Source organism: Halichoerus grypus, chromosome 12 (genome assembly GCF_964656455.1).
Source record: "Halichoerus grypus chromosome 12, mHalGry1.hap1.1, whole genome shotgun sequence".
Lineage (NCBI taxonomy): Eukaryota > Metazoa > Chordata > Mammalia > Carnivora > Phocidae > Halichoerus > Halichoerus grypus.
The window spans coordinates 22045367-22057594 of record NC_135723.1 but is presented as its reverse complement, the minus strand read 5'-3'; positions in this window follow the sequence as shown (position 1 = coordinate 22057594).

The following is a 12228-nucleotide window of genomic DNA, read 5'->3' as shown; positions in this document are numbered from 1 at the left end:
TTCAACAACTTATTAGCTCCCCCATGGTACAGGGCGAGGTTCCCTTGCTGGGATACAGAGGGGGATGAAACACATGGTCCCCACCCTCACAGAGCTCATGGCTAATAGAGAAACAAAATGAATAAACCCACAAATATAAAATTGCTATTTTTATATAGTCCAATGAAGGCAAAGAGTGTAAGTAAGGTGGTCATGGAGAAGGCCATTTCCACTGGGGGAAAACAGAAGACCAACAGCGCTGGAGAATTGGGAGGGGAGGAAAAATGGATCAAGATTATTTGGAGGAGAGCCTACCTCATTTTGGATTTTGTCCTAAGGACAACAGGAAACTACGCAAGGGTTTTAAGAAGTGAAGGGACAGGGGCGCCTGGGTGGCTCAGTCGGTTGAGCGTCTGACTCGTGATTTCAGCTCAGGTCATGATCTCAGGGTCATGAGATTGAGCCCCAAGTCGCTGGCTGAGGGTGGAACCTGCTTGAGATTCTCCCTCCCTCTGCGCCCCCCACCACACATTCTCACTCTCAAAAAAAAAAAAAAAAACTGAAGGAACACAATCCTCCCCCCATGTTTTATTATCACTTTGGACTGGCAGAGAATGTGGCATGAGAGGGGAAGGGAAGATGCTGGGGACCACGCAAGAGGCTGGTTTGTAGTTGGACTACAATGACGGCAGCTGAGGGGAGGGTGGAATGGGGATGGAAAGACAAAGATGGCTCAGAATAGATTTTGGAGGTAGAATCAACAGAATACGGTAATGAATGGCCTGTGATGAGGAAAGTTTTGTATCTTGATGGGGGGTTAGAGGTAAGAATTTTTACTTATACGATTTCCCCTCTTTTTATCTATTATATGCAAAACACAGGCTTAGGGCCTGGTGTTGAGGGTGTTTTTTTTTTCTCTGTTTTTTCTCTGAAAAAAACGGACAATTGAAGTAAGGTCACAACACAGCCACTCTGAACAGCCAGCCAAGCCTCTGGAGATTAAATGACATACTCGTTTAATATTTCCGCATAACAAAGACACAAACTCAGTGACTTACTTCATGCTCATACTATCCCAGCTGCCGTGGCTGAGGAGCCTGAGCGTGGCTTACCTGGGTTCTCTACTCCAGGGTCTGACAAGGCTATAACCACAGTGTTACTCAGTGCTGGAGTCTCACATGAGGCTTGGGGTCTTCTTCCAAGTTCACATGGCTGTTGGAAGACTTCACTTCCGTGGGGCTAAAGAACTTTTGGGGGCGTAGCTGCTTCAGGGCCAGCAAGAGAATCTCCGACTTCTAGACCCTTTTAAAGGGCTCACCTGACTAGGTAAAGTCCACCCAGGACTATTTGATTCACTTAAACTCAACTGATTAGGTACTTTAATTCCACGTGAAAGATTCCTTCACCGTGGCCATCTGTTGAGACCTAATCACAGGAATGAGATTCCATGGGGAAGGGATTATACCAGGGTACGCGTCATTGGGGGTCATCTTAGAATTCCGCCTACCACAAACTGAACCTAAAAAACAATCAATTACAGAAGAACGTTTCATGCCAGCTCATGGATTTGTAGGAATTTTTAAAAATACCTTTATCATTAAATTTCTACTTCAGGATCTCTACCTAAATTTGGTGAAACCAGCCAGGGGTAAGAAGAGGGGGTGCATACAGGAGATTCGGGTAAATAGGTAATCAAACTGACTTGGCTACCTTGTCTCCCTGGAAATCTGACTTAACTGGCAAATCACCATTCCTACAGCTTCTGAATCTATTCTTATCTCGGATACCAGAAAAACGAGCAAATGTAAATAGGTCCAATCTACTTTTGCATGAATCTTACACCCAGATCTGAAGAAGAGCATCTTGGGACCCAGGTGCTTTTGATATTTGGTATTCTTGCCAATTTGTTTTGAGATCTTTATTGAAGTTCTTCCCACATTAAATTAGAATCTAGACTCTGTTTTCTTCTTGTCCTTTTGCCGAACCTCTTGGAGTCTTCTCTCAAAGATGTAGTGAGTTTTTTTTTTTAATATTTATTTACTTAGAGCAAGCGAGAGCGCGCATGAGCAGGGGGAGGGACAGAGGGAGGAGAAGCAGACTCCCCGCTGAGCCAGGAGCCTGACATGGGGCTCAATCCCAGGACCCTGAGATCATGACCTGAGCTGAAGGCAGACGCTTAACCGACTGAGCCACCCAGGCGCCCCGAAGATTTAGTGGGTTTAAGCCTATCCTGAGGGTACCACTGAAGACATCTAGAGCAAAACATTTGTCTAGAAGGCACTGTCTCCACTACAGGAAACGCAGCCTCTCCGGGAAGGTTTGTGAATGATTAGAAACCAGGGGCAGAAACGTTCAGTATACATCAATCTGGTGTGAATCAAGAGACAAAATGGATGAACAGAGAGAAAAACAAAATGCGGAGGCAATTCATGATTTTAAGGATTCCAGGAAGACCTCTGGGTGTGGAAAAATCCTCACGATTTGGGGTCACCTAGGCCAAGAGGAAATGAAGGTGAGGAAGATATAAAATCAGATTTTTCGGGGCGCCTGGGTGGCTCAGTCGTTAAGCATCTGCCTTCAGCTCAGGTCATGAGCCCAGGGTCCTGGGATCGAGCCCCACATCGGGCTCCCTGCTTGGCGGGAAGCCTGCTTCTCCCTCTCCCACTCCCCCTGCGTGTGTTCCCTCTCTCGCTGTGTCTCTCTCTGTCAAATAAATACATAAAACCTTAAAAAAAAAAAAAAAAGAAAATCAGATTTTTCTAGTGTTATAACTTCTGGACTTCGTTCCCGTGGAAGAGATACGGGGGCCTGCGTGGGGGTAAGTGGGAGTTCAGATTTTTCAGAAACGATTTTTCTTTTCGTATACTTGATTCTAATTGATTCCCAGCTAACAAACACTAACCAGAAGTTTGAAGGAGGTAAAGCTGTTTGTATAAAGTGTATACATGTTCTTCTGCCTCTGCTCAAGGACCAATCAGCTCACCTTGGGCATCACATGCACAGGCCCCCAGACATACGCTCGCTCACACTCAGAAGCATTCAGAACGCAGGAGAGTGCACAAGCAGGACTTTGACAATAGACGTGTGGGGGCTGTGAGCCACATTCCCAGGGACCTCAGTTCCCATGGTGATTACATATTCAACTCAGGGCCTACTTCCACTCAGTAGAGCCTCATTAAAAGGCAAGAAACAAAAAGAAATAAAGCCGAAACACTTCACTGAGTCCAGCCTGGGCACAAAGGCGGCCAGCCCCACGGCCAGATGCAGGGAGCTTCTCACGCTGTCCCGCCACACTCTCACAGCACACTCCTCGCTCCCTCATCACGGAGGGGGGCCTTGTAGGAAAAGCCAGATCAGGAAAGCTTCGTGAAACATGCAAAGTTTTTTTTTTTTTTGCTCCAGTTCATTTGCAGTTCCTTTTATTACTTAATTAGTTATGGCCAGATGAACAATTCTGAATTTGCCCTCCTGTTTCAATTTGTATAAGAAATTGTGTGGCTGGTGTGTGTGTGTGTGTGTGTGTGTGTGCGTGCAAGCAGGTGACCATGTGACTGATACATGATGACCGATAAATAGAAAGCAGCACTGTTCCTCTCTCATAATAAAAACATTTCTTTTGGAAATGTTTCTTCATTTTTCCTTTTAATTCAACTTTTTATTTTGAGGTAATTGTAGATTCACGTGCAGTTGTAAGAAACAATACAGGGATCTCATGTACCCTTCATCTAGTTTGCCCCAATGCTAACATCTTGCCTAACTATAACAAGACCAGGAAAGCGACTTTGCCGTAATTCACTGACCTTCTCATTGGCCAGTTTACATGCATTCATTTGCGTGTATTGAATTCTGTGAAATTTTATCGCATGTGGAGATTCGTGCCACCATCACCATGTTCAAGAAGGAGAATAACTCCAGCACCTCAAGGACCTCTCCCGCTACCCTTTAGCCATGCTCACCTCACTCTTGTCTCTATGCTCCTCCTCTCCCTACCTCAACCCCTGGCAATCACTAATCTCTTCTCCGTCTCTAAAATTTTGTCTGTTCAAGAATGTTATATAAATGGAATCAAATAGTATATAACTTTTAAGATTGGCTTAATTCTTTGGAGGTCCATGAATGTTGTTGCCTTCATCAAGAGTTCATTTCTTTTTAATGCTGAGTAATATTCCATAGTCTGGATGTATTTTTTAAAAATCATTTAATTATTGGGCGCCTGGGTGGCTCAGTTGGTTAAGCGACTGCCTTCGGCTCAGGTCATGATCCTGGAGACCCAGGATCGAGTCCCGCATCGGGCTCCCTGCTCGGCAGGGAGTCTGCTTCTCCCTCTGACCCTCCCCCATCTCATGTACTCGCTCTCTCTCATTCTCTCTCTCTCAAATAAATAAATGAAAATCTTAAAAAAAAAAATCATTTAATTATTTAACCATTTACCTGTTGAAGGATATCTGGGTTCTTTCCAGTTTTTTGGTGATCATGAATAAATCTGTTATTAATAACCATGTAGATGTTGTCATCTCTCTGGGATAAATGCCCAAGACTGCAATTGCTGGGTCGTTGGGTAAGCATATATTTAATTTTTTTTAAAGATTTTTAAAATTTATTTGACAGTGAGAGACACACAGTGAGAGAGGGAACACAAGCAGGGGGAGTGGGAGAGGGAGAAGCAGGCTTCCCGCTGAGCAGGGAGCCCGATGTGGGGCTTGATCCCAGGACCCTGAGATCATGACCTGAGCCGAAGGCAGACGCTTAACGACTGAGCCACCCAGGCGCCCTGAGCATATATTTACTTTTCTTATTTTTTTAAACTTGGAGCTATTTTCCACAGTGACTGTACCACTCTGGAATTTTACATTTTCCCCAGGATTGTAGGAGAAATCTTGTTTCTCTGCATCCTCACCAACAATATGGTGGTAGGGCTATTTTTCACTTGAGCCTGTCTGCTACAGGTGTAGAGATCGCTCATGATTTTAATTCACATTTCTCTAATGGCTAATGATGTTGATCTTTTCATGTGCTTGTTTGCCATCTGTATTTCTTCAGTGAAGTATCTGTTCATGTCTCCTGCCCATTTTTTAATTGGGTTGTTTTTTGTTTGGGAGTATTTTTTTTTTTTTTTTTACTGTTTTGAGAGTTATCTGTACATTGTAGACACCGGTCGTTTGTTGCATGCATGGCTTGCAATTATTTTCTCTGTCTGTAGCTTGTCTTTCCATCCTCTAGCAGTGTCTTTTGCAGAGCAAAAGTTTTTAGTTTTGATGAAGTTCAGTTTATCAGGTTTTCCTTTTATGGATTATGCTTTTGGTATCAAGCTTAAAATCTCTTTCTCTAGCCTTCCCTCCCAAAGAGGTTTTATCTTACGTGTTTTTCTAAAAATTTTATAGTTTTATATTTAAGTCTCTGAGTCATTTTGAATTAATTTTTATAGAGCGTGTGAGGCTTAGGTTGACGTTCATTTTTGGAAAGAAGGGGGCCTAGGAATATCCGATTGTTCCAGCACTATCCTTTGACCATTGAATTACTTATGTGTCTTTGCAAAAAATTAGTTGGGCAGATGTGTGTGGGTCTACTTCTGGTTTGAGATAATAAAAAAAAGATAAAGATAAAAAGGACAAAGCTTCAGGAAATTAGAGAGATGCCAACAAATATGGAAGATGGATAAAGTAATTCAGCATAAGGATAACTGCTACCCCTGAATAAAGAACGCCCTGAATGGAATGCCAGATATATTGAAAGAGAATTTTCCTAAAATGAGGGAAGAAGTGGATCTGCAGTTGGTAAGAACATATTGTGTTTCTTGGAATTTTGATAAAAATTGCTCAGTACAAAAATTACTCAACACCAAGACATAGACTAGTTCAGCTGTTAAACTTCGGGAATAAAGTAATTTTTTAGGAATTCAAACAGATAAGGCAAGCCATATTTAAGGGTGGGAAAAAATCTGGTTAGCCTCAGACTTTTCCAAGGCAATATTCCTTCTACTTTAATAATTTATCTGGGCCTGATATTCTTGGGTCACATTTTCATTTTCTCAGAATTATTATTCAAGTATAAAGGCAAAAGCAGACATGTTCAAATGTGAAAGAATGAAAAGAATATGACAAACTTTCAAAACAACAAAAATAGCAACAACTGTTGGACAATGAAATGCAGTCCACTAAAATGTTGATCCCTATAAAGAACTCAGGAATAGAAAAGCCACATAAAGGGATTGGTGATGAACATTGATCTACTTAAATGTTATGACCAGTACAAAACAATCATGGGAATGCTGATTACAGAACAGAGTATGAATGGGATACATCTGAGTAATGCAAAAATAGTAATAACACAACAAAAATCAGGAGGTGGAGGAATGAGGTCAGAGGAAATGTAAGATTTCAAATGCCTTTCTCTTTCAAAGCTGGGAGTCAAGAGCTACTGTTGCTATTCAAACATGTATTTTTAAATCTTTGGAGAGGATTTTATTTATTTATTTTTAAAGATTTATTTATCTCAGAGAGAAAGAGAGAGTGAGAGAGCATGCGTGCGAGCGGGGAGAGGGGTAGGGGGAGAGGGAGAGAAAGAATCCAAAGCAGACACTGCGCTGAGCACAGAGACCAATGCAGGGCTTGAACTCACAACCCTGAGATCAAGACCTGAGCTGAGATCAAGAGTTGGAGGCTTAACCAACTGAGCCACCCCGGTGCCCTGTTTTAGAGAGGATTTTAAAACAATACATATTTCAATTTATTTTGTATTTATTGATTTATTTTTATTTTTAAAGATTTTCTTTTTAAGTAACCTCTATACCCAACGTGGGGCCTGAACTCACAAACCCAAGATCGAGAGTCGCACACTCTACTGACTGAGCCAGCCAGGTGCCCCCGTATTTCAATTTAAACAATAACTCCTGACCTCTAAAGAAGTAGCTTTTGGGGAATAATATCTCTTGTGGTGAAGAGATCTTTGAAGTTCAACGATTCCTTCACTTGCATTTTAGTTTTTGTTTTCTTCTATTAAATTAAAATTAAATACTGACAAATAATACTATGAAATCAGTTGTCATCCTAATACAATATAATACATACTATAGGGCTCATTCATATTAATACTGATTAACACAAATTTTAAACTTTCTATCAGTCTAGTTTCCAGCTTATTCAAATGGGGTAATTTGAAGAGAGTTTAATAAGGGGTCTTTTTACAAAGGTAGGGACGGGGTTTAGAAAAACCAACAAGGGGAAGTGCGGTATTCTAGAACTAGCAATAGCAGAGACCTGCCCTACTTAGCCTCAAAGGTAGAAGAAGAAGGAAAGGCTGCTAGAATGCAGAGGATAGCTGGAGAAGAGGCTGTGTCCTTGGCCTCAGGTCCTGGGGATGAAGCTGAGGGATAAAGGCACCTACCTCACTTCTCCAGGCTTTTGTATCCTGCTCTGATTTTCACGGGGCTAAATCCAACTAAAAACCTGATGAATCAAGCAATCTGCAGGTCGGCTCCCTAAAGAATAGAATGGGAAAGGGTGGGGAGTGGGGACGAAAGGCAGATATCCAGATACTGTTAATAAACATAGCATTTGTTCTATTATCCCATTCTTTTAAAGACAACTCATAGAGTTGTGCCATCATCACCACTAATTCCAGGATTTTAAAAAAAGATTTATTTACTTATTCTGAGAGAGAGAGAGAGAGAGCACGAGTGGGAGTGGCAGAGAGAGAGAGAGAGAGAGGGATAGAGAGTCCCAAGCAGACTCCGTGCCAAACCCAGAGCTGACATGGGGCTCAATCTCATGACCCTGAGATCATGACCTGAGCTGAAACCAAGAGTTGGACACTTAACTGACTGTGCCACCCACATGCCCCTAATTCCAGGATATTTTAATCACCTCAAAAAAGAAACCCCATACCCATTAACTGCCAACCTCCAATCCTCCCATGAACCCCAACCCTAGATAACTACTAATGTACTCTGTTTCTCTATATAATTTGCCTATTCTAGACATTTCAGGTCAAAGCAATCATAGAATATGTGGTCTTTCATATAATCGTGGGAATATACTGGCTTCTTTCACTTTACATAATGCTTTCAAGATTCATCCACGTGGTAGCGTGTGTGAGTCCTTCATTCATTTTACTGTCAAATGATATTCTGTTGTATAGATACACCAAATGTTACTTAATAATTCATCAATGGATGGACATGGGGGTTGTTTCCACCTTTCCACCTGCTATAGATATTAGTATAAAAGCGGACATGCTTTCATTTCGCTTGGGTATGTGTACCTTGGAGTAGAATTGCTGGGTTAACTGGGAACTCTATGTTTAATTTTTTGAGAAACCACCAAATTGTTTTCCAAATTAGCTGTACCATTTTTCATTCCCATTAGCAGTGCATGAGGGTTCCAGTTTCTCCACATCTTCATCAACATTTTTTATTGTCTTTTATTTTAGCCATCCTGGTGGAGGTAAAATGGTATCTCCTTCAGATTTTGATTCTGACGTTGATTTTTGAGGGAGAGCAGGGGTAGTGAGGGAAAGATGTACAGCAGACATGGCCACTGAGAGCCTAAGCATATTGGCAGCACCAAGCTCCCAGGGACGGCAGTGCCTTTGATATCCTGGCCTTCTTTGGTTCCTACTCATTTCCAGAGCTTGCTTCTCCAGTCACTTCATTAATTCTGTGAAGCACAAAAGTTTTTAATTTGATGAAGTCCAATTTATGGTTTTTTCTTGGCAGCCTGTGTTTTAGGTGTCATGTCTGAAAAAAACAATATCAAATCTAAGGTTGTGAAGATTTATACTTATGTTTTCCTCTAAGAGTTTTGTAGTTTTGGCTCTTTGATTTACATCTTTGATCTATTTCGAGTTAGTTTTTATATATGGTATGAGGTAGGAGGTCCAACTTTATTCTTCTGCACGTGGGTGTCTAATTGTCTCAGCCCATTCTTTGTTGAAAGGACTATTCTTTCTTCATGGAACTATTTTGGCATCCTTGTCAAAAATAAATTGCCCGTAAACATGAGGGTTTATTTCTAGATTCCCAATTCTATTCCATTGATTGTCTATTCTTGGCTCAACTCTATGATTGTCTATTCTTACATTCTTACTCTTGCCACACTGCTTGATTACTGTTGCTTTGTAGTACGTTTTGAAACCAGAACATGTGAATCCTTTATTTCAAGATTGTTTTGACTATCCAGGGTCCTTTGAGTTTCCATATGAATTTAAGGGTCAGCTTGTAAAGTTACACTAAGAATCTAGGAGATTCTGATAAGGATTGTATTGAATCTGTTGATCCATCTGGGGAATACTGCCATCTTAACAATATTAAGTCTTCTGATACATGAACATAAGGTGTCTTTTCATTTATATAGAACCTCTTTAATTTCTTTAAATGATGTTTTATAACCATTCTCTAACACCATTCACAAAGATAAACTCAAAGTGGATGAAAGACCTCAATGTGAGACAGGAATCCATCAAAATCCTAGAGGAGAACATAGGCAGTAACCTCTTTGACATCGGCCACAGCAACTTCTTTCAAGGTACATCTCCAAAAGCTAGTGAAACAAAAGCAAAAATGAACTTTTGGGACTTCATCAAGATAAAAAGCTTCTGCACAGCAAAGGAAACAGTCAACAAAACAAAGAGGCAACCCACAGAATGGGAGAAGATATTTGCAAATGACACTACAGATAAAGGGCTGGTACCCAAAATCTATAAAGAACTTCTCAAACTCAACACCCAAAAAACAAATAATCAAGTCAAAAAGTGGGCAGAAGAGATGAACAGACACTTCTCTGAAGAAGACATACAAATGGCTAACAGACACATGAAAAAATGTTCATCATCATTAGCCATCAGGGAAATCCAAGTCAAAACCACACTGAGATACCACCTTACACCAGTTAGAATGGCAAAAATGGACAGGGAAAGAAACAACAAATGTTGGAGAGGGTGTGGAGAAAGGGGAACCCTCTTACACTGTTGGTGGGAATGCAAGTTGGTACAGCCACTTTGGAAAACAGTGTGGAGGTTCCTCAAAAATTTAAAAATAGAGCTACCCTATGACCCAGCAATTGCACTCCTGGGTATTTACCCCAAAGACACAGATGTAGTGAAAAGAAGGGCCATATGCACCCCAATGTTCATAGCAGCAATGTCCGCAATAGCCAAACTGTGGAAAGAGCCGAGATGCCCTTCAACAGATGAATGGATAAAGAAGATGTGGTCCATATATACAATGGAATATTACTCAGCCATCAGAAAAGATGAATACCCAACTTTTACATCAACATGGATGGGACTGGAAGAGATTATGCTAAGTGAAATAAGTCAAGCAGAGAAAGTCAATTATCATATGGTTTCACTTATTTGTGGAACATAAGGAATAACATGGAGGACATTAGGAGAAGGAAGGGAAAAATGGGCGGGGGGAATTGGAGGGAGAGATGAACCATGAAAGACTATGGACCTGAGAAACAAACAGGGTTTTAGAGGGGAGGGGGGAGGGGGGATTGGTTAGCCCGGTGATGGGTATTAAGGAGGGCACGTACTGCATGGAGCACTGGGTGTTATACGAAAACAATGGATCGTGGATCACTACATCAAAAACTAATGATGTATGGTGACTAACATAACATAATAAAATTTAAAAAAAAATAATGTTTTATAGTTTTCAGAGTGTAAGTTTGTACTCCTTTGCTAACTTTTTAAAAAAAGATTTTATTTATTTATCTGTCAGAGAGAGAGAGAGCACGAGCAGGGGGAGCGGCAGGTAGAGGCAGAGGGAGAAGCAGGCTCCCCGCTGAGCACGGAGCCCTCTGCAGGGCTCGATCCCAGGACCCTGGGATCATGACCTGAGCCAAAGGCAGACGCCCAACCAACCGAGCCACCCAGGTGTTTCTCCTTTGCTAACTTATTTTCTAAGTATTACATTTCTTGTTGCTATTAAAAATGGAATTGTTTTAATTTTATTTTCAGATTGTTTTCCTTTATTTTTGAAAGATCATTTCACGAGATATAGAATTTTTGGCCTCCGGTCTTTTCCTTTCAGCACGTTGAGCATGTTATATCACTGCCTTCTGGCCTCCGTGGCTTCTGATGCGAAATCAGCTACTAAGCTTATTGAGGATCAAGTATATATGATAAATTGCTTTTCTTTTGCTGCTTTTGAGATTTTCTTTGTCTTTCTAGGTATGGATCTCTTTGAGTTTATCCTATTTGGAATTTATTGAGCTGTTCGGACATGTAGATTACTGTTTTTCACCAAATTTGGGTGTTTTGGGTCATGATTTCTTCAAAGGTTCTTTGTGCCCTTTTCTGTCCTCTCCTTCTGGGACTCTTGGTATGTGTGTGTTGGTGGACTTGAGGATTATCCCACAGCATTCTGAAACTTTGTTCATTTTGCCTCATTCTTCTTTAATTCTTCAGACTGATAATCTCAGTTGACCTATCCTCAATTTGATTCTTTCTTCCACAGTTCACGCCTGCTCTTGGACCACTCTAGTGAATTTTTCATTTCAGTTACTGTATTTTTCAATTCCAGAACTGTGACTTTTTAAAAAATAACAGCTCTCTTTATTGATATTTTATATATGGTAAGCCATCATCCTCATACTTTCGTTTAGTTTTTGTTTTTTTAGACATTGTTTCTTTTAGTTCTATGAACATTTTTAAATAGCTTATTTTGTTTTATTTTTTTAAAGATTTTATTTATTTATTTGAGCAAGTAAGCAAGAGCTAGGGAGAGAGAGCACACAAGCAGGGGGAGAGGCGGAGGAAGAGGGAGAAGCAGACTCCCTGCTGAGCAAGGAGCCTGACGGGGAGGAGGGCTGGATCTGAAGACTCTCGATTGCAGGACCCTGGGATCATGACCTGAGCTGAAGGCAGACCCTTAACTGACTGAGCCACGCAGGCGCCCCAGCTTCTGGTCATTTTTTTTTAACCAGTTTTTTCATTTCTTTTATGAGAAAAAGAACTTTTGGAGGTCTTTATTCTGTCATTTTCTCTGACAGTCCCAATTAATTTTGAGTTAAAATGTGCTAAAATTTCCCAGGAGCTTCCTGTGATTATACCTAAATATTTTTGTATATATGTATGCATGTTTGTATTTCTTTATTAACGTTAACACACATTTGTTTTGGAAATATGAAGGAATAACCTTGGCTGTCCTTATTATGTAATTGAGTGTGTGGGCTAAACCTGTGAATCATAGCAGAGAGGGTAGGTGGAGAGACATGAATCCAGAAAGATACGTGGGAGTCAGATCAT